We start from the raw sequence: 25,206 nt of genomic DNA, 5'->3' as shown, positions 1-25,206 counted from the left end.
TTTTGCAAATCTTGCATTCCTTTCAGGACATCTAGATGCAAAATGACCAATCTTATTACATGCAAAACATTGAAAAGGTGCTTTTCCTTCACACTTACTTCCTGCCGGTCCTTTAGGTACTCTTCTAACAAATAAGGCTTCAAGTTTCTCAAATTCTTCATCCTCTTTGCTCATATCTTCCAGTTCTTTTGCATATAGGTCTTTCCAATCATTCTTGCTAATAGATGATGATGATGCATGAAAAGAAGGTTCAGATTTTGCAGCTCCAGAAGGTCCAAATTCTTCAATCTCAAAAGCAGATAACTTCCCAATCATAATGTCTTTGTTAACTGAGGTGTTTTCCATTATTCTCAATTCATTAGTTGTTGTTTCCTCATCTTGTATGCTGGTAGAAGGGCTCTTGAGACTTTGGAAACTATTTCATCTTCACTAAGAGATCCTTGACAATATTGAATTCCCATGACAATCTCATTTACTCTTTCTATAAATGTATCAATTCTTTCATTGTCATCCATCTTCAGGTTCTCATGTCTCACCCGATAGCCATCAAGTTTAGCCATTTTGACAATAGGGTAACCTTCATTTAGAGTTTGCAATTTATCCCACATAACCTTTGCAGATGATTTATCAATTAATCTTGTGATCTCCTAATCAGTAAGTGCACACAAGAGGGCTTCTCTAGCTCTATAATCATTCTCAATATTTTTATCCAATTCTGCAAGAGCAGGATTGCTAGATGCCAGATCATAAGGTGTGTATCCTTTCTTAGTGATCTCCAAAATATCCTTTCCAAGACATCTAAGATGAGACTCCATTCAGATTTTCCATATCCCATAATTTGTTCCATCAAGCTTAGGGATTTCTCTTCTAAAAAAAATTGTTGGTGGATTAGTTTCCATAGGATATACCTCAATCAGTTAAGCTTCTACAAAAGAGGACCAAAGCTCTGATACGAATTGTTATGATAACTGATGAAAAACTAAGGAGGGGGGGTGGTGAATCAGTTGTTAACATTTTATATCAATTAATCCACTTTACAACCTTAAATCAGAGCAAATAAACATTAAATACCAGAATAGAAGAAATAGATACTGGTAGAAATAGATATCAATAAACAAGGCAACTCAACAAAGAAATAGATAATCAAAACAATGCAACCATACCACATAACACCATGATTTGTATGTGGAAAACTTGGTAAAGGGAAAAACCATGGTGGGAAGCCTATCCATAGTTAGATGATACTTTTGTAGAAAGTATGTGATATAATGAGGGGCCTGCACATGTAGGAAGGTACACTACCTAGAGTGCACTACTCATTACAAAAGAGTATCACTAACTACAAAGAGGTTAAAACCACCTCAAGATAATTAGACAACAATGCAGTAGAATGAACTGCTAGAGATAGCATCTACTATGCCTGATCACATTCCCAGTTAAGCTCAATACCAGAGGCCTTTGACCTCTTACATAAACCCAATTTGATCTTCAATGATCGACCTATTCCTCTGCCTAAATGATATTGAAATATTCGCACTTTACATTCCTTTTCTTGTCCATTCCACTTCTCCTATGATCTACAATGAGATCTTACATTGATATCACTTTGGCTAGTAACACTAGATCTTCTATCGGTAACCAAAGCTTGCCTATTGGTAATCAACCATAACAACTAGTGTTGATATCAATGAAAAAAAATCAATGCAACACATAATCAATCCTTCCATATTGCCAATATATTAGTCTAACCAACTGAACCTTGTCTTCGGCAACAACATTTTGATTGCTAACCAAATGATAATAGAGGATGTACACTATGATCTCTATAGTGTGTTATTGAAAGAGCTAATGTCAAACCTCCAGAAAATCAAACAAGATAAGAAAAACACTTTCCGGTATGGTTCCTTTGTTATCTGTTTAGCATTCTACTTTTTGGGTATTGTTCTAGGTTATGGGAAGATTCAATGGTCTTTTGATCATCTAGTAGCCACCCTAATAGCCCAAATTTTGGATAGGCAAGCGGATAAATAGAGTAAAGCTAATTTATGGACATTTTTAAAAATTCTTATAGAAGAAATGAAAAATAGAGCTAGAATCCTTAAATCTATTGTAGAGAAATATAAAGATACAATATGTTTTATGGTAGATAACAATGAATGCATGATGGAAGAAGTCTAGCCTAGAATAATTTGGATCATGCCTATGGGTTATGAGGTGGATGAGGCCACATTGGATTCCTATGCACAACACCTACTACAATAAATAGTTAATGAAAAAGAGGACAAGTTTGGCATAGCCTGGGAGAAAGGGCTAAAGGCTCACTAAGAATAGGTTGCATCGACTATCAGAAAGAAGATGACTAAGGTTGTAGCTGAAACTCTAATAAGTAAAGGGCATGATAGGGTAGAAATAGAAAAAATTTAAAATCCATGAAGCCCAGAGGAAAGAAGAAATGAAACAAAATAGGAAGGAAGGGAAGCCTAGAAGGTAGCTCAAGCCACTCCCAATGTGGTCCCAATATTCATTGAGACTTCCAAACAACCAAAAGAACCTTCAGCTAAGCCTACCAATCCTAAACCATCCAAATTAGACAAGAGAAAAAAAAGGCAACCTGACAATATATGACAGTCTCTTCTAAGGAAACAAAATCATATGAAGATAACAAGGAAGTTTTGAAGAAGAAAGGCATTTTTGCAAGGGTAGTGAGGGAGAAGAAGGAAGAGAAAAAGAAAGAACCTACTATGGAGCCTCCCCAAAAACCCAAAATTACCATTGTACATAAACGTAATCGTATTTGATGAACAACCCAAACTGAAAGCTAAGAGAAGAATCGATAAGAAGAAATTGGATGCTCAGGATTTAATTGATCAAATTATTATTGATAGTAATTTAGATAACATTTCTACATTCTTTGATGATTTTGATGGGAAGGATAAAAACCAGACTGAGGAAGCTATTCTTTAATATCTTGATTCTTTTAGTAGATCATTGATTGAACTAGAGAAAATTTTGCCTAAGGAGTTGTATGATAAGCTAAAGGCTAGGAAATTACATGCTCAAACACTGGACTAGAAAATAAAAGAGACAAAATTGGTTAATCTTTGTCCAACAATAACCCCTCTAGAGATGGTAGATTTAATAAATAAAATGGTTTCATCTGAGTTTAATCCAAAGCATAGAATAAATAACCTAATGTTGGAAAGATTTGAGGAGATCCAGAAGGAAACCATAGGCATTTGGGTAAGAATTCTTTGAAGTTTGAGATATGAATTGAGCCCCAGTTTTGTGTAGTCTCAAAATATGCATCTACCAGGGGATAAGAAACTAGTAGATATAGAACAACAAAATGTAAATACTGAGCAACTGGCTAGCACTCCATTGGCTACCATTGTACTAGCTAGTGAGTCAAATTTTGTAGTAGAAGATACCCCAGTAGACAATATACAAAATATAAAGGATACAAATGCAAATGTAGATAAGGGTATAGATAATAAATTTGTAGAGGATGTGTAGGATATGGATAGGGCACTAAGTGGTGAAGCCACCGGTACACAAGAAATAAAAGATTCTAAGAACACCTCTTTGATAGACAAGGGCAAGGAAATGGTGACAGATATCTTTTTCGGCTTGGTATTTGATACTTCAATCATAGTCAAAGGAAACTTGTCATAATTTTCTTTCAATTTTGACAAGCCCTACCACAAGACATCTCTGGCTGAGAAAATTTTGGTAGCAATGGCACTTCAAGCTCAAGTGACCCAAAATTTCGCTTAGGAGGAGTCAAAAGATAGAGAATTAATTAAGCACAGTTTTGAAGTTTTGAACTGGTTGGTACCTAAATTCTAGGCTCAAGAGAGGACAAGCTCATCTAGTAAACTAGAGGAGATTATTAATTTTATTCCTAAGCATTATGATTCTTTACTCAAAATTTCATTAACAGAGGCTAAAGAAATTTTTTTTGAGGCCCCAAAAAAGACATTTTTATAAATGATTGAAATTGAAAAGGGTAAACTCCAAACTTGCTTGCAATCCATTGATGCAACATTGGCAGAGAGGTAAAGTTTATAAGACTTGTCTAGATTTTGATAAGCTCATAGCCCCTATAGACAAGCAACTGTCAGACTGTAGGAATAACTTAATTTAGATTTCTAACTCTTACAACCCAACAGTCAATCTTACAAGTTCTTTGGATGGTAAAATTTTGGTATTCATGGATCAAATTTTGAAATTAGTGAAGGAAAGGGACAACATAATAAAGAGAGAAAATGAGCTCTAGAATCTCATTTGTCCTTAGTTGGATAACTTTTGATTTCATAAGAATGAGTGTATTTCTAACATGTAGAAGGAGGACCCCACTACATCAAAAGAAATTAAATATTGCACTAGTCTCTTGAATGGATTCACCTCCATTCTTGAGTCTCTCAAGCAAGGTTGGGATACCTAATTTTCATTTCTGAAGTCTATGTATGCATACATTTTAAGACTTGTATCCATGTGGTTATAACTATATAGAGGTCTTTGTGGGCACCCCACTTTGTCATTGATGTAAAAAGGGGAGGAACAAAGTGAAAATGTATATAGAACTCTAGGGGAGTATCAGATGTATATAGAATATTCATGTACAAGTTAGATGGACATGCAAATTCAGAGGCATATTCAGGAATGGCATTATTTTTCACATCAGTTTGCCATCAATGCCAAAGGGGGAGATTATTGGCAATTGACCCTCATCTGATAAGAGCTTATGGCATTTTGGGTTGTCATTGATGGCAACTCATCTCTAGGTGTAAATATTCTCTATTGGGATTCATTGATTTATCACTTTTCTTTGTTTGGGTTAACCGACATCCACTACACTCAACTGATATTTGCTTTGCTTCACAACCAGTTAAGTCTTGATCTCAATAACATGTATTTGGAACCCAATTATGGATGGGACCCAACTAAGAGATCTTGTGGCCCCAATTATTTCTTTCATTATGGTAACATGTGAAGGCCGACATGATCATTGGGATTATGTATGAAATAAATTATGATGTGATAGCTAATAGGATTGTACTCATCATAAAAGTTGACATGATGGAAAGATAGAAGGATATTTAAGGAGATCCCTTTAGTGATAAATCTAGAGAAATAGAGGATGTGAATTTTGGTTGTGAATTATTCAAGAATCATCAGTATGCATTTTGGTCAGTGAATGGAAGCCTTTATGTGTATTTTCACATGCATGGTCCAAACTGGTAGCAAAACAAAGCATCAACAAACTGGTATATATTGAGGCTTAACAAAGCTTGAAACAGAATGTATCTAGCATGGTTAGATGTATCTTAAAAGTTTGTTATTACTTTTAATTACTTTTTAGTACTATGTAAGTTAGTGTGCCTTCTTTTGAGAAGTGATCTCTAGGTGGTTGGCCTAATTGCATGTGAAATCCCCTTCATGTAATATTTGCATACCTTGATCAAGTATATAGATATTGTGGGTATCAACAACACCGTGGTTTTTCCTTTATAGGGTTTTCCACATATAAATATTGGTGTTATGGTGTTGCCTCTTTATGTGTTATTTGTTTATGCACTTTAACTTTATTTATTGTTAACCAGTTTATGAGCAATAAGTTCAAAATTAATATTATCGGTAGAACATTGATTCACCCCCCTCTCAATGTTCTTGGATTCCAACACAATGTACTAACAATATTAATGAGTATGAAGCACTGATACATGATTTACTGTTAGCTATAAAGAAAGGAGTACAAATACTTAAGGTAATGGGGGATTAAGAATTGGTAGTTAGGCAAATAAGGAAATAGTATGTTTGTCGGTATAAGAAGCTCGCTAGTTACCAACACCGAGTATGGGATCTAACAGAAAGTTTTAAAGCCTTTAACATTGAGAACATCCTAAGAGAGTTTAATAGAAGAGTAGATGCTTTGGCAGTAGTAGCCAGTTCACTGGAACTGCTAGAGTCTTCTAGATTGAAGAAATTTACAGTAGAATTGATACCAATTCCATCAATATCTGATAACGTGTGAAACCTACAAGTTTTTTAAGATGATCATCACATTAGGGAATTCATTACAAATTCTGGTATTTTTTAAGCACAAGTGATTGATAAAATTGATATAAAAAATGATGAAGTAGAGGAATCACCCAAAGTGTTGAAATGTAATAATATCCCCAAAAGTATAATACAGTTAGAAAGACTATTTCATGTAGATCAAGTGCTAAAGTAGAAAATATTACCTAAAATGGAAGGGGCTAAGTGCCAACAATATAATTCAAATACGACAAAGGAACAACAAAATGTTTTGATAGGATAGGTCTATACCAAAAAAGAAAAGGATGACATAATACAAGCATTCAAGGATTATATACATGTTAACGTTTGGACGTATGAGGATTTAAAGACATATGACACGTCAATTATCACTCATACAATCCCTCTAAAGTCTGATGCAAAGTTGTTTTGATAGAAACAGAGACCGATGAATGCTCTAATAGAGCCTCTAATCCAAAAGTAAGTACAAAAGTTATTGTCAACAAGGATCATATTTCTTTCTAGACATTCAACTTGGGTTGCAAACCTAGCTCTAGTTTGTAAGAAAAATGGAGATATAAGGTTATGCGTAGATTTTAGAAACCTCAATAGGGATCTAGAGAAAGATAACTATCCACTGCCACCCTTAGACAAAATGATATAGATAATTAATGGATCCCAAATGATGTCCTTTATAGATGGATTCTCAGGATATAACTAGGTTATGGTTGATAAACAAGATAGGCTAAAAACTACTTGTACTACATTTTCTTATAGAAGGGTTCCATTTGGATTGATAAATGCTGAAGAAACATTCCAAAGGGTGATGGATATCACATTCAGAGATTTAATTGGCAAGTGCATTGGAATTTACATGGTCCATCTAGATTTCTTTTCAAAAGATAGGTGCACACATATATAGGATTTATAGAAAGTACTAAAGAAATGTGAGCAATATGGAATATCTTTAAACCTAAAAAAAATGTACGTTCGGGGTAATGAAAGGAAAATTGTTAGGGAATGTAATCTCAAAAGATTGAATTTCAATTGATCCAAATGAAGTTAGTGCTTTGATGAAGTTACAACCCTCAAGTAGTAAAAAGGAACTAAAGTTGTATTTTGGAAAGATTAATTTTGTTCGCAAATTCATCATGGGTTTTGTAGAGATAGTGCATCCTTTGAATGTAATCCTAAAAAAGGAGGATAAGATATAATGGACAAAAGAAGCACTAGAAGCTTTTGAAAATGTGAAGAAAACAATAGTGGACACTCCTGTGTTGTCTAGCCTTGATTATAACAAGCTCTTCTATATCTACTCATTTGCTTTAGAGCATACATGTGATGCAATACTAATAGAGAAAACTGAGGCAAAAGAAGAGAAGCCTATATCATTCATGAATTATCCATTCAAGGATGCTGAGATAAGATACATAAATGTCAAAAAACATGATTTTGCATTTGTGAAAGCAATTCAACAATTTAGACATTACATTCTAAGGAGTAAAGTAATAGAAATTATCCCTGATGCATTGATGAAAACCCTTCTAATACGAAATGAGATAGGGGAAAGGTTGGCCAAATGGATCCCCATGATACAAGAGTTTGATATAGATAGTATCCCAATGAAGATGGTTAGAGGACAAGCTTTGGTTTAAGCAATTGTGGAAATGGAACTACAACTAATAAGTTAACAATATGTGCTAATTGACCAAAACCAAGATGATTGGTATGAATATTTGATGCACTTCCTCATAACAAGACGTTGCCCTAAACATTTGAATAGGTCATAGTGCAGAGCATTTGTGTAGTGGGAAAGAGGTCACTGTGAAAGGCCCTTTGACCATCAAGAGAAGTTAAGGTAGTAGCTCTCTGCCAACATTGATGTGAAGCCAATGAAGTGGGCAGTAAACTATACTGCCATCTAAATTGAGAAGCAACAGGAAGCTTTCATTGCTGATAGGTTGCGTGGAAAACACCGCATGTTTTAAGGGAGGCGAGTGTGAAATTTCTGAAACCACATGAGGTTTGAAGCCCTATGAGAAGAAAACAAATTGTGTTTTTTATTTATCATTTGTTGTTAAAAATGGGAAGAAACAAAATACATCAATTTGAGGGTGGATAGTAAAGATTGCGACTGTAAAAAATAGTGAGAAAAAAATTAAATATATTTTTAATTTTAGGTGTAGATGGTATGTGTTTGGGCTATGAAAGGGACATTTTATCTTATTTTAAGTGGATCGGTTTTGAACTATTGTAGAAAGTTTCATTTGTTACTACTTTTCTATCCATGATTGTGATGAATACTAAGAGTGGGGGTGAATTAGTATACCAAAAATTATTGTAATCAAACTATTAAACAACTTAGCAGATAACCAGTGCAACAGATTCACTAATAAACCAGTTAGGATACATGCAAACCAAATAGAAAATAAAACATTGACCCACAAGAGCACAATCACCATAACACAAGATATTTGATGTGGAAACCCAAATGGGAAAAACCACGGTGAGCAGAAACTCACAAGTAACTATCTACAAAATAGTAACTAGAACAGTTAAGGTCATACAATGTTATTCACCAGAACAGATCCTGTTAGCAATCTAGATCTCTATTAGGAGATAAGTCCTATTAAAGACTACCTTGTTAGAGGATTTCAGATCCACAGTTGTGAACCATCGTGTTAGAGGATTTACAAAGGCTTTGCTAGGCCTACCTGGTTAGGGGTTTCAGATTGGTCGAAGATATTAGTAATCAAATAGTGAATGATCTAGACAATAGCATAGTATGTTCAATTAGATCCTTGTCAGCTCATTGTTGATGCATTTCAGCATTACTTCAATCTTCAATATCTCCACACTCTATCTCTTCACATAGAACTAATCTTCTCTTCTATGATCGCACAATGTCTCATACTTTGTCTCTTACACATGCAAACCCTAGACATGATGTCCTTATAAAGGAATTTGATTTCATGTCGGTCCAATAAAATTAGACTACAAGTTCCTAGGTACAGTGCATCTAGACACATTTGGTAACTTTGAACAAACACATCGCCAAAGTGTCAATGGATGATAACTCATCACACATTATAGTAATACCAGTTGCTAACTCATCATAGTTATATACCAGTTGGTAACTCATCACAGATATATACTGGTTAATAAAATATATCGATTACCGGTTGTCAAAAATGAAGACTAGTAGATCATAGTGTTCTGATCAAAAGTTAACTACCGCTTGGGTCCTTCATACCGCTTGTGATCCTCAAACCGCTTGGGTTCTTCATACCGCTTGAGGTCTTCATACCACTTGGGATCTATGACCAGTAAATCATCTTCTGCAAAATACTGGTAGTCTAAAGACTATACATTCAATAATACACAATACTAGTTGGAGCAATTACCGGTTGAGCATAACTCATACATCAAGGAAGTGTTTGTCCATCAATGACAATCAAAACATCATCAAAATGCCAACAATCTTCCCATTTGGCATAGACAACAACACTTAGGAAAATTTTAACATCTAAGTGTTTTAGAATAATGACAAAATTACTCCCCCTAAGCGTATACACTAATCCCTTTGCAAAAATTACAAGTGCATGAAATGGTAATCATTCACCAAAATTTTACTATACACTACTCCCCCTTTTCCAATAATGACAAACTAATGCAAAGTAACCCCTTCTTTATTTTAAACAATAAAATAGAGTATATGTTCATGACAATAAGGAATGAAATTTCTCAAAAATAGATTTAAAGTTCTGCACAAAAGTTTTCATGTCCAAAGTCCATGACTTACGTAATGAGGTAGCAACCTCACTTTCAGTCTTCATCTGGAATGGCAATTCTTCTATTGCATTGATGGTACTCATCTATTGAGTTATCGTGATAGCTTTCAGTTTGACAAAACATTTCTAAAGAACTTGTAATTTTGTTAATAGGAGCAGTTCAAGCTCCTACAAATCTTGAGTCCAGTTGCTGATCTCTAAGTCCATCTTGGCTGTCTAATGCTGAAAATGATGAATAGTTTTCCCATAGGTAGTGAATAGATCATAGGGCATCTTGAAGGTGCTGATATATTCCTATAACTCCTATTGGAGTTTAGCTTTCTATTTGAGCACATCTTCACAAAATAGATGGGGTTGGCAGATTTTACTCAAAAGTAATTTACCCTCACCCATAGCAACACTAATATCATTCTACTACTTTAGTAGTTGTGTCCTGAGTTCAATCATTTTCTTGACTAAGGCAGTATTGAGTGCCTTTTCATGGTTCTTCATTGAAGTTACTTGAACAACATCTTCCAAGCATTGTACCTAGTCCTATACTATGGTACAAAGAAGTTTAGGCTTGGATAGAGAGGAGTTGGTACTGGGGAGGTTAGTACTAGGAATTAGACTGGTAAGGGTGTCAACTATAATTTTTATGACATCTTGTTCTTTCTTCCTCCACAATTCATCTAGTCTCTCCTATGCAAGTTTGATGCCTCGAAGTAGCTCAGACTCATCTACTAATTGAGTCAGACTTGCAAGAGTTAGATCAATAGGACTGGTGGAATCAATCACTTTGGTTTGATCACTGGTTCCCTTAGGAGTCTCTGCTTGTTTTCTCTTCTCTTCTTACTTCTCCTCTTCCACTCTTTTCTTTTCTTCATCTTTCTTCTTCTCTAACTCTTTCTTTTTCTCCTCTTCTTGTTTCTTCTCCATTTCTTCCTTCTTCTTGTCCTCTTCCTTCTTTTTCTTCTCTTCCTCCTTCCTTTCTTCTTCCTTCCTCCTGTCTTCTTCTTTCTTCTTCTCTTCTTTTTTTCTCTTATCTTCTTCTTGTTTCCTCTTTTCTTCTTCTTTTCTCTTATCTTCTTCTTTCCTCTTCTCCTCTTCTTACCTCATCTCTTCTTCTTTCCTCTTCTCTTCTTCTTTCTTCTTCTCTTCTTCTTTCCTTGCCTTTTCTTCTTATTCTTTCTCCATTTTCTCTTTGTCTTGTTTCTTTGTCTCATCTATTTCTTTATCTAGAGTTACATCCTCATTATCTAAGGCATCAACATCAATAGTGTTAATTTGTTCTATCACTCTTTCACCTTCACTGTCAAATACCTCATCCAGTTTGCCTAAGGATAGGTCAGGTGCTTGATCAGCTTGCCTAGTGGCTTCAGATACTTGGTGTATTTTGACAATAGCTTTAACATGTATGTGTGTATCCTTTTCTACTTCAGAAGTTTTACGTTCTAGTAATTTGAGTCGTCTCCTTCTCATAAAGAAGATGCCTTTGTTCTTATCCATAATTTTAAATAATTCAGAATTTGAAGCATCAAGAAAGTATTGTGCAAAAATTTTCTCCCTTATCTCCTGTTCTCTTTCAATGGAAATGTGCCATTTATTATCCAAAGAATTATATAAAGAATCTGGGGTAAAAAACTTAATCTCAGATGGTGACCGATCATTAATACATAAATAGTTAATGAACTCCTATTCTACCTCCTCTTTCTCACTATCACTAAAGTCATCAAAATATTCCTTTAAATCATCAAGCACTTTCCTCCTAATATTCTTTATTTTCCTCTGACAATGTGTCATTGGTTTATAAGAGGAAATATCAATGCTTACTGGTGTAGAAGTTGCTGGTACATTACTGGTAGACTTCGCCTTTTTGCTTGATTTCTTTGAATTCTTTGTTTCAACCATTGGTTCAGTGTCCTCTACCTCTAGTGAGTGATCCCTAGATTTTTTCTTCCTCTCAAATACTTTTGCTAGAACAATCTCAGGTTTCTCCTTGGCTGGTGACCGCTCGGTCACTTTCGGACTGGCAAATGTAACCAAATATCAATGGCACTTCTTTGCCCTTTTTCTGCTTTAGTTCCTCAATTGGTTTGACCCTTTGCAAGTAGGTACCGGTTCTTTTCTTCTTTGCTTCTAGTGGTGAGACAAGTAGGGTAGAAGCATACCCAATCAATAGGTCATTCACCACTTCATACCCCATAGGGCCAACTACTTCCTTTCTGGGTTCCACTGCTTCCATTATGCAGTCATCTATCTTTATTGTGAAGCAAATGTCATCTTCATACCTCTTCACAATATCACCAGATATCCTCATTCTCTAGCTCATTTTTCATTTGAATTCATCAAAATACTTGTTTAGAACCTCAGGATATCCAGTTCCTACTACTTGTAAACTCTACTTAATCTGTCTGGAAATTGGTAGGTCAACAGACCATTAAACATCACCTACTCCAGGGAAATAGCCTTGAAAATAGAAGAAAATACTGACTAGAAGGTTCCCAAACCTAAACCTCAGTGATTTGTCCTATTTGATGGATTTCAGGTTCACCAACAAATGCTTCTGTAAATAGGTACATAGATCAAATTTTGTATCTTCCTTGATCATCCTATAAGAAGCATTCACCACAGCAGTAGGGATAAAATTCATTCCGCTGGCATAGAATATCTTGTAACCTATCACCATGCAAGCATATTTCACCAAATCATCTTTAATGGTGTTGATGGTCATTGCCCGTTGGTCACTCATAGAACTAGTGAGCTCTATCATTTTAGTTTTGGTGACCTTCTGTAGAGCTGGTACTTCACCAATATTGCAAAATTTGGTGATGGCACGAAATTCTTCCAGTGTGATTTCATGGGTCTGGTCAAGATACATCTTATCACCATGCACTCTATTGAGGATAATGTGAATGTGTTCTTCTATAAATTCTTCCAGAAAGTATACTGCATTGTGTAGATTCATCTTCTCAAGGATGCTATACTCAAGTTTGATCTTCTTGTCATCTCCATAGAACAGACTTAGCTGGGGGTGGATTACCAGGGATCCAAGGTCTTCCAACTTATAGTCTATATACTTTGAAATGTCTTCCTCGACAATAACTCTGGCAGGGAATTTGAGATAGGGCATTCTATCTCATTTTCTTTTGAAGAAAATCAGGCGATTCTTCAGGCACACTAGAACTAGAATGCCATGCAGAAGCCATAACCAAATGATAAGAAAGACTTTCAAAAATACCTTCACATGCTAAAATTTAGGTTTTCAATATCACACAGAGTACACCACTTCAGTTGCAAGTTCACCGCTTAGTGTTCTTCAATGATTGCTTGAAGATAATTGCAAGATTTCGCACATGATCTCTTCAAATGCTAAACAAATTTCTCTAGTTTATCTTCTCTTGAAGATTCTTCTTTCAAAAATAGATAAGTGAAAATGATGATGAAAACCCTTTTAAACAGACTTTCACCTACCATAATAAATGCATCACCACTAGGGTACAAACCCTAATTTTGCCTTTTACTACTTTCGATCTTCTGTTGATTGATAGGTAACAAATACCAATAAAGGTCTTTACTAATATAAACTGGGGGTTCAAAATATTTCACTGATATGTTCCCCTTAAGATTTTCAAAGCTCAGTTTGTCAGTTCAGAGACTTCCACACTAGGTGCAGAAACAGGTTCATCTTGTGATTTTTCCTATGATTTCTTTTTCCAAGTTTTATTCATTTCTACTTGAATGGTTTCAACATCAATCTTCCCTTTTGGAGTGATTGGTATATCACTCGATTGATTCTTTCTCAGTCTACAAGTTCTGGCAGTGTGTCCCAGTTTGTTGCAATGATAGCATACCATTCCAGGTGTTCTCCATGGTCCATTATTCATACTTCCATTCTTCCTTCTGCATGTTGTAGTAGTATGACCGCTACCATGACAAATAAAACAAGTTTCTCTCCAACTAGTTGCCTCTTGATAACCAACTAACCGATGGTCATAGGTATTGTACTGGTTGGGATTCTATTTTATAGGAAGTTCCAGAATAACTCCTTGAGTCCTTGGAGGATATCTCCCAGTGTTGTGCAAAATAGACCTACATTCAAATTCACTATGCCCAAACTTGTTTCATGCATAACAGTTTCCATTGAATCTATTGGATCTAGGCTTATTGTTTTAAAAATAAGGAAAATTGTTGTAGGCCTTGCTTCTACACACATTGGCAGTTTGTCCTTCTTTGAGACAATTAAAGAAAACAGGTTTAAATTTTTGCTTACCTTTATCCTTGGATGTCAATTACATCTTTGATGCTTCAGATTTTGTTCCAAAGGTCTCACCTTCCTCATACCCAGAGAAACCAAGTCCAGGGGTATTCTTTACTAGCTTTATCGATTCCAACATTTGCTTTAGCTTAGCAATACTCTAATTGAATTTGGCAAGTATCTCATTCGACTCAGTAAGTTCCTTGGAAATAGCAGCATTTGATTCCATCAAGGTTGCATTCTCAGAAATAACCATGTTTAGTTCACCTTGCATTTCTTCTTTTTCCACTTTACTCTGCTGAAGATGAACAGTAAGGGTACTAATTTCTTGGTTCAGCTTGGAGATCTCATGATCTTTGTCTTTTACTAGATCTTCAGCTTTCCTTATGTTCTCAAGCTCTTGACACATTCTAATAGTTAGTCCTTCCAACTCCCTTCTTAGGTTGGCATTAGATTCATTCATTTTTTTGACTTCTTCAACTAAAGCATCCATGTCTGCTTCATCAAAAGAGCTATTTTCAGTGAGTTCCATTAGTTTCTCAACATGCTCTCTTCTCTTGGCCAAAGAGGCTTTATACTTGACTTTGAGTTCATCATAGGCTCTCTCAATCTGAGTGAGATGATGAGTAAGTTCCCTCACACTGTATTACCCCATATCTCCTTCCAAGTGGTTAGACTTAAAGAAAGGTTGACTTTGATACCAATTGATGAATACTAAGGTGGGGGTGAATTAGTATACCAAAAAGTACTGTAATCAAACTCTTAAATAGTTTAGCAGATAACCAATGCAACAAATTTACTAATAAACCAGTTAGGATACATGCAAAACAAATAGCAAACAAAACATTCACCCACAAGAGAACAATCACCATAACACAAGATATTTGATGTGGAAACCCAAATGGGAAAAACCACAGTGAGTAAAACCTCACAAGTAACTATCTGCAGAATAGTAACCAGACTGGTTAAGGTCATACAATGTTCTTCACCAGAACAGATCCTATTAGGAATCTAGATCTCTGTTAGGAGATAAGTCCTATTAAAGACTACCTTGTTAGAGGATTTCAGATCCACAGTTGTGAACCACCTTGTTAGAGGATTTACAAAGGATTTTCTAGGTCTACCCAGTTAAGGGTTTCAGACTTGTTGAAGATATTAGTAATCAACAAGTGAATGATCTAGATAATAGCACAGTATGCTTAATCAGATCCATGTTAGCTCATTGTTGATTCATTTCAACATTACTTTAGTCTTCAATATCTCCACACTATATCTCTTCACACAGACCTAATCTTCTCCTCAATGATCACACAATGTCTCATACTCTATCTCTTACACATGCAAACCCTAGACATGATGTCCTTATAAAGGAATCTAATTTAATGTCAATCCAATAGAATTAGACTACAAGTTCCTAGGTACACTACATCTAGACACATTTGGTAACATGGCACAAACACACTGCCAAAGTGTTGGTTGATGATAAGTCATCACACATTACAGTAATACCGGTTGGTAGCTCATCACGGTTATATAGCGGTTGGTAACTCATCATAGATATATACTGGTTAATACAATCTACTGATTACCGGTTGTCAAAAATGAAGACTGGTAGATCATAGTGTTCTGATAAAAAGTTATCTACCACATGGCTCCTTCGTACCACTTGTGATCCTCAAACTGCTCAGGGTCTTCATACCACTTGAGGTCTTCATACTGCTTGGGATATATGACTAGTAAATCATCTTCTACAAAATACCAATAGTCTAAAGACTATAAATTCAATAATACACAATACCGGTTGGAGAAATCACCAATTGATCATAACTCATACATCAAGGAAGTGTGTGTCCATCAATGACAATCAAAACATCATCAAAATGCCAACAATCTCCCCTTTTGGCATTGATGGCAACACTTAGGAAAATTTTGACATCTAAGTGTTTTACAATAATAACAAAATTACTCCCCCTAAGCATATACACTAATCCGTTTGTAAAAATTACAATTAAGTGCATGAAATGGTAATCATTCACCAAAATTTTACTGTACACTACTCCCCCTTTGCCAACAATGACAAAGTAATGCAAAGTAACCCCTTATTTTTTTAAAATAATAAAATAGAGGATATGTTCATGACAATAAGGAATACAATTTCTCAAAAACAAATTTAAAGTTTTGTACAAAAGTTTTCATGTCTAATGTCCATGACTTAATTAATAAGGTAGCAACCTCACTTTCAGTCTTCATCTAGAATGCTAGTTCTTCTATTGCATAGATGGTACTCATCTCTTGAGTTACTATAATAACTTTCTATTTGAGAAAACATTTCTGAAGAACCTGTAGTTTTGGTAATAGGAGTAGTTGAAGCTCCTGCAAATCTTGAGTGTGATTGTTGATCTCTAAGTCCATCTTGCCTATCTAATGTTGAAAATAATGAACAATTTGCCCATAGGTAGTGAATAGATCATAGGGCATCTTGAAGGTGTTGATATACTCCTGTAACTCCAATTGTAGTTTAGCTTTATGTTTGAGCACATCTTCGCAAAACAGATGGGGTTGGTAGATTTTACTCAAAGGTAATTTACCCTCACCCATAGCAACATTGATATCATTTTGCTGCTTCAGTAGTTGTGTCTTGAGTTCATTCATTTTCTGGACTAATGCAGTATTGAGTGTCTTTTCATGGTTCTTCCTTGCTATTGCTTGAACAACTGACCAATCCAATACCAACTAACCAGAACATGCTCATCGAGTATATACCTCATGAAATCCAATATACTTCACTGATGCAAACATGTCAAAAGTATCCAATAGATAATCTCTTCTGCTAGTAACACTAGATCTTATATCAGTAACTTGTCTATCGGTAACTAGTAGTGTTGACATTAATGATAAAACATCAATTCCACACATAATCAATGCATCTATAATGCCAACAATCTCCCCCTTTGGCATTGATGGCATCACTAGATGTGAAAAACATCTAAGTACCAATAGATGCCAAACAAGTCTCCCCCTATGGAAGATAACCAGTCAATCAATAGCTCCTCCTCTTGTGAATGATATTTCTATAAAGTTCAAAATGATTTTTCACACTACTGTCTCTCCTCCTTTAACATCAATGCCAAAAACCTGACAAAAATATCAAAACAATGATACAAACCTCTAAATCTCAAAGCTGACTACTCCTCCTAAGTAGTAGCACCACTCATCAGTGCAGGAATGAATGATGATATCCTGATAATACATACTAGACTGATGACAAACTTCATCAATAAAGTCTCTATTGGAGGGACAAAAACCCCTAACCTATCTCTTAAATACTCAAATGATTCCTTAGATAGCGATTTAGTGAATATGTCTACAATCTGTTCTTTAGTGTTCACATAAACCAATTTGACTTCTTTTGCTTCTACCTTGTCCTTCAAAAAGTTATACTTTATTGAAATATGCTTAGTTTTAGAGTGAAATACCTGATTCTTAGAGATGTCAATGTTAGGTCTCGGAGACAACGAGGCGGGGGGGGGGGTGAATCGATTGTCTAATGAATTCAAACCAAAATTAACTTCACCAAAACTTAATGCATAATGCCGATAGATAGTTTATCAGTTAATTGTAGTACCAATAAAGATTAATTCATGAAACAGAAAGACAATAACATCCACAACACATAACACCAATATTTGTATGTGGAAACCCTGTAAGGAGAAAAGCCACAGTGGGAAACCTTACCCACAATTGGATGATACTACTACAAATAGTATGTTTATACAATAATGGGTCTACACATGCAAAAAGGCCAAGTGCCTAGAGCTCACTGCTTAATCACAAATGGGAGTCACACTGACTACAATTGGATGATTAAATGCAATAATAATGTACTACTCAAAATAGCATCTTTATATGCTGGATTCAGTACCGGTTTAGTTTTGATAGCCTTCACAAAAACTTCCTTCAACCTTCAAATGATGTCTATGTGTATAGCTCTACTTATTCTCACATATACCTTATTGCAATCCTTTTCGATCAAATAAGATCTTACATATATACCGAAGCCTAAGACCAAAATGTTTAGGTCGGCTTTACAAGAGATATTACAATAAAAACAATATATAAGTAGATCAATAATTGATGTAATATACAATACAACATGTCAGCTCAAATGTATTTACAACAACAATAAATCATCTCCATAACATGTCATGTTTATCTGGAATAGATAAGCCTGTCGGTGCTTATCCTGGACCTATTTGCTGGTAACAAAAAATATGCAAACTCAAATATACCAATGAAAAAATCTCCAAGATAAAGTGTCCAAATGATGTCTTTGACATAACCAATTATTTTCCATGTGATTCTAAGTGCCAATGAACAATATATCCTTTCGGTGAACCAAATACTAGTGACTGTGCATAAGTCACTTGCCAGTAAACATAGCCAATTCTCCAAGTGCTAATAGGTTGACCAATGTTGATAAGTGTTGACATCAATGACAAAACCATATCAACATATCCAAAATACCAAAAATCTCCCCCTTTGGCATTGATGGCAACACAAGATGGAAAAACCATCAAAGTGCCAAAACAGAAATGCCAAATACCAAAAACCAATAATCTCCCAAAAGAGATCATAACCAGAAATAATAATATCTCTTCCTAAGGGATAGAGTCTCTCCCCCTAGGAGTAACATGTGTTTTTACATATCAATCTCTCCCCCTTTGACATCAAATGCCAAAGCAATGCAAAAACCAGGTTCGAATACAAAATACCAACTACTCCCCCTGAGAAGTAGCTCTCCTCATCAAAGCTGGAATAAAAGATTTCTTTGTTAGTTCTGTCGGTTGATGACAAACATCAACTGTCTAAGTCTCTACTAGTGGCGATATAACCCCAAGATAATCTCTAAGATTTTCAAAAGTCTCCTTAGGCAAAGGCTTAGTAAAAATATCTACAATCTATTCTTTAGTATTCACATAAACTAGTTTTACTTCTTTTGCTTCAACATTCTCTTTCAGAAAATTCAATTTGATAGAAACATGTTTAGTTTTTTAATGTAGTACTGGATTCTTAGATATATAAATTGTTGTATTATCACAATAGATAGTTATAGGTTCCTTTCATTTTACCTTTGTCCTTCAACATTTTCTTAAGCCATAATACTTGTGTGAAATTAGTTGCTGCTGCAACATACTCTGATTCTGCTGTTCATAAAGATGTGTGACTTTTTTTCTTACTCAACCAAGAAATTAATCTGCTTCCAAGAAAAAATTCTCCACTGGTGGTGCTTTCTCTGTCATCTACATCTCCTATCCAATTTGCATCTATGTATGCACATAATTCTAAATTTTCATCTCTAGGATACTATAAGCCAAGATTTGTAGTGCCTTGTAAGTACCGAAAAATCCTTTTTACTGTTGATTCATGATTTTCTTTAGGATTACTTTGGAATCTTGAAACAATACATACTTCATTCATAATATCAGGTCTTGTTTTTGTCAAATATAGTAGACCTCCTCTCATAGACTTGTACCTAGTCAGATTAACAGGTGTTGATTCATCCCTTAGTGATAATTTGTTAGTTGTAGTCATAGGTGTGCTTACCGGTTTAGAGTTTTCCATGCCAAATTTCTTTAGTAACTCCTTAAAGTAATAAGATTGACTCAAGAATATACCTTTATCAGTCTATGAAATCTATAATCCTAAAAAGAATTTTATCTCTCCTATCATAGACATTTCAAATTCTTGCTGCATTTTAATAGAAAAGTCTTTACATAATCCATCTTCTCCTCCAAAGATTATATCATCAACAAAAACTTCTATAACCAAGATGTCATCATTAGTCACTTTATAGTATAAGTTGTTGTCAACATTACCTTTAGAAAAATCAATCTTCAAAATATATTTATCCAATCTAGCATGCCAAGCTCTTGGAGCTTGCTTCAACCCATACAAAGCTTTCCTTAACCTGCAAACCATATCTTTGTTATCTGTCAAAGAAAATCCATCAAGTTTTTCAATATAAACTTCTTCTTCAAGATCTCCATTCAGAAATGCACATTTAATATCCATTTGATATACTTTGTAGTTCTTGTGTGCTGCAAAAGCCAAGAATAATATGACTGCCTCAATTCTAGCGACTGGTGCAAAGCTTTCATTATAATCAATTCCTTCCTTCTGTGAATATCTGTTACACATTAGTCCTGCTTTATTTCTGATTACCTTACAATCTTCATTAAGTTTGTTTTTGAATACCCATTTTGTTCCAATTACATTTTTGTCTTTAGGCTAGGGAACTAATGTCCATGTGTTATTCTTTTCAAATTGTCTTAATTCTTCTTCCATAGATTTAATCGAGTGTTTATCTTCATATGCCTCATTAACTGATGTTGGTTCAATTTGAGAAATAAGACATACCTCTTCATTTACCAGTCTTCCTATAGTCATAACTTCGTGATACTTGTTCCCAATTATTTGATCTTCAGAATGATTCAATATTACATACTAGGGTGTCTTTGTTTGCTGTTGTTCTTCAGTTACTGTGGAATTTTCAGATGATCTAGGTGTAATTGGGTCTTCATTCTATACAACTTTGTTCCTTGTAGGTTCATTTGTTAGTATCTCTATTGCCGGTTCAGAGTCTGTATACCTTGAAGTTCCTCTAAACTATTCATCAATTTTCACATTTGTACTCTCGACAATTTTCTGCAATCTCTTGTTAAAACATCTATATGCTTTTCTCTTAGATGAATAACCAAGAAATATTCCTTCATCACTTATAGGATCAAATTTGCCAATATACTCATCTCTTCTAATATAGCATTTACTTCCAAATATTCTGAAATATTTAAGAGTAGGAGTAATACAAAACCATAATTCATGAGGGGTCTTACTAGTTTCACTTTTGATGTGAACTTTGTTGAATGTGTAGACTGTTGTACTTACTGCCTCTCTCCAATATATATGAGGTAGATTTTCTTCTGATAACATACTTCTAGTTGCATCCAAGATAGTTCTATTTTTCATTTCTACAACTCCATTTTGCTGGGGTGTCCGGGGTGCTGATAACTATCTTCTGATCCCATTCACTTCATAGAATGTATTAAATTCCTTAGATGTGAATTCACCTCCTTGATCTGATCTCAAACATTTAATTTTCTTACCGGTTTCATTCTCTACCATCACCTTGAATAGCTTGAATTTCTCAAGTGCTTCTGATTTCTCTCTAAGAAAAGTAACCCAACACATTCTAGAATAGTCATCAATGAGTAGCATGAAATATCTATCTGCTTGTAAGTTTCTAGTTCTAGCTAGACCACATAAATCAGTATGAATTAAGTCAAGAGAATTATTGGATTTTTTTGGAATACTCTTAAAAGATTCTCTAACTTGCTTTCCAAATTGACATTCCTTATATACCGAATTGTGAGGTTTGACAATTCTAGGCAAGTCCCTTATTGCTTTAGTTGTACTAATTTTCACAATGCAATCAAAATTTACATGATAGAGTCTCTTATGTCATAACCAACTTTCATCAATATGTGCAATCAAGCATGTCTTTTCACTATTGTTCAAATGAAAGATATTACCTCTAGTCTGATTACCGATTGCAATTTCCAAACCAGTTCTGTTCATGATTTTGCATTTGCCATTCTTGAATTGTAACTGAAATCCTTTTTTAACTAATTGACCAAAAATCAAAAGATTATGCTTTAAGCCTTCAACATAGTAAACATTATCAGTATTGTGCTTACCATCAAGAGATATAGTACCTTTTCCTTTGATCAAACAAGCTTTATCATCTCCAAATATTACTAGACCTCCATTATATTCCGAAAAAGTGAAGAATTTACTTTTATCACCAGTCATATGATGTGAACATCTTGAATCATGATCCATTCATCCTTATCCTCAATTTTAGCTGCTAGGGCCTTTTCTACCAATTGAATAGTAGGTGTCAGTTGATCTTCCATTATAGCAACAAAGACCCATCCATTGTCTATTGGATTCTCATTAGAATCATCAGTGACTCCTTCATCAGCAAGATAACAAGATTTGTCTCTATTCTTCTTAAACCTATATCTCTTATATTCAGGGTTAGGCTTGTATGTTCTTCTAGCTTCTTCTTTCAATCTTTCATGTCTATTAGGATATCTTGATGCCATATGACCAATCTTATTGTAGTTAAAACATTTAAAGGGTGCTTTACCTTCATACTTACTTCCAACTGGACCTTTAGGCATTTTCCTTGCAAATAGTGCTTCAAGTTCTTCATTTTCTCTCCTGCTTTCTTCAAGTTCTCTTACATAAAAGGCTTTCGAATAAGACTTGTCAAATGATGATGATGATGATGCAGATGATGTTGATGCCTTAAAAGCTAAATCTATCTTTATAGTAGCAACAGGACCAAATTCCTCAATTTCAAAAGCTAAAATTTTTCCAATCAATGTATCTCTAGTTACTGATGTATTAGGCATTGTTCTCAACTCATTTATAGCAGTAACTTTCATTTTGTATGCTGGTGATAATCCTCTTAAAACTTTTGACACAATTTCATCTTCACTTAAGGTTCCTCCACAACATTTAATAGCCAAAATAATTTCATTTACTCTTTCCATAAAAGCAGAATCCTTTCATCTTCTTCCATTTTCATATTTTCATACCTAACCCAGAAGATTTCAAGTTTTGCAAATTTGAATGTGGAAGCTCCTTCATTCAATGTTTCCAAATGGTCCCAAATAGCTTTAGCAGTAGATCTATCTAATAATCCCATGATTTACTGATCTGATAATGCGCTCAAAAGTGCTTCTCTTGCTTTGCAATCATTTTCTTCATCTTTGGCTAGATTTGGTGGATTAGGCTAACCTTGAGTAGGGGAAGTATAACCATTCTTTGTAACCTCCCAGTTGTCCTTTCCAATGCAATTCAAATCTGTCTCCATCCTGATCTTCCATATGCCATAGTTGGTTCCATCAAGTTTAGGACTGTCCTTCCTGAAATAGTTTGAAGATATTGAATCGCCTCAAGTTGTTAAACTTCTACAAAAAGAGGATTAGGCTCTGATACCAATTGTTAGGTCCCATAGACAACTGAGAGGGGGGGGTTGAATCATTTGTCTACTGAATTCAAACAAAAATTAACTTAACCAAAACTTAATGCTTAATGTCAGTAAACCAAACTTAATGTTGGTAGATAGTTTATTAGTTAATTATAGTACAAGTAAAGATTAATGCATGAAACAGAAAGACAATAACATCCAAAAAACATAACACCAATATTTGTATGTGAAACCCTATAAGGGGAAAACCCATGGTGGGAAACCTTACCCACAATGAGATGATAGTACTGCTGATAGCATGTGTATACAATAAGGGGTCTGCACTTGCAGAAAGGCCAAGTACCTAGAGCTCACTGCTCAATCACAAATGGGAGTCACACTGACTACAATTGGATGATTATATCCAATAATAATCTTGCTCAAAATAGCATCTTTACATGCTGGATTCAGTACCAGTTTAGTTCTGATAGCCTTCACAAAACCTTCCTTCAACCTTCAAATGATGTCTGTGTGTATAGCTCTACTTATTCTCACATATACCTTATTGCAATCCTTTTTGCATTCATATTCCTTTTCGATCAAATAAGATCTTACATATATACTAGAGCCTAAGACCAAAATGTGTAGGTTGGCTTTACAAAAGATATTACAATAAAACCAATTTATAAGTAAATCAATAACCGAAGCAATATCCGATACAACATGTTGGCTCAAATGTATTTACAACAACAATAAATCATCTCCATAACGTGTCATGCTGATTTGGAATAGATAAGCTTGTCGGTGCTTATCCTGGACCTATTTGCTGGTAACAGTAAATATGCAAACTCGAATATACCAATGAACAAATCTTGAAGACAAAGTGTCCAAACAATGTCTTTGACATAACCAAGTATTTTCCATGTGATTCTAAGTGTCGGTGAACAATATATCCTATCGGTGAACCAAATACCGGTGACTATGCATAGGTCACTTGCTTGCCGATGAACATAGCCAATTCCCCAAGTGCTAATAGGTTGACCAGTGTTGATAAGTGTTGACATCAATGACAAAACCATATCAACATATCCAAAATACCAATAGTCAATAGGTACAGAATTATCATAGTAGATAACTACTGGTTCACTACAATTTACCCTGATCTCTTTCAACATTTACTTCATCCAAAAAACTTGAGTGCAATTAGTTGTCGCTGCAACATACTCAACTTCTGTAGTAGATAAAGAAATGCATGACTATTTTTTTCTTATCCAAGAAACCAATTTCTTTCCAAGGAAAAAATCTCCACTAGAAGTTCTCTTCCTATCATCAGTATCACCTACCCAATCTAAGTCAGTATATGCACATAAAGTGAAATCATCCTTTCTGGAATACCATAAACCATATTCTGTTGTTTCTTGCAAATACCAAAATATCCTCTTTACTGCACATTCATGATTTTATTTACGATTACTTTGATATCTTGAAATAATACTTACTGCATTCATAATATCGGTTCTAGTCTGAGTTAGATATAACAGACCACCAAACATAGATTTATACTTTGTCAGATTTACAGGTGAAGAAGTATCCTTGATAGATAATTATCATTTGTAGCCATAGGAGTACTTACTGATTGGAGTTCTCCATACCAAACTTTTTCAACAATTCCTTCAGATATATAGTTTGACAGATAAAAATGCCTTTGTTTATTTGAATAATCTACAAACCTAAGAAAAATTTCATCTCACCAATCATGAACATTTCAAATTCATTTTTCATGTTTTTAGCAAATTCCATGCACAATTTGTCTTCTCCTCCAAAAATGATATCATCAACAAAAACTTCAATAATCAAAATATCATTATCAGTGATCTTATAATATAGATTACTATCAGCACTGCCTTTAGTAAAACCAAGCTTCAAAAGATATTTATCCAACCTTGCATACAAAGCTCTAGGAGCCTGTTTCAAACCATATAAAGATTTCTTCAATCTGCAAACCATGTTTTTGTCATTTGTCAGTGAAAATCCATCAGGTTTCTCAATGTAAACTTCTTCCTCAAGTTCACCATTCAAAAATGCACATTTGACATCCATTT

Source organism: Cryptomeria japonica, chromosome 11 (genome assembly GCF_030272615.1).
Source record: "Cryptomeria japonica chromosome 11, Sugi_1.0, whole genome shotgun sequence".
NCBI lineage: Eukaryota > Viridiplantae > Streptophyta > Pinopsida > Cupressales > Cupressaceae > Cryptomeria > Cryptomeria japonica.
This window is presented reverse-complemented; position numbering follows the sequence as displayed.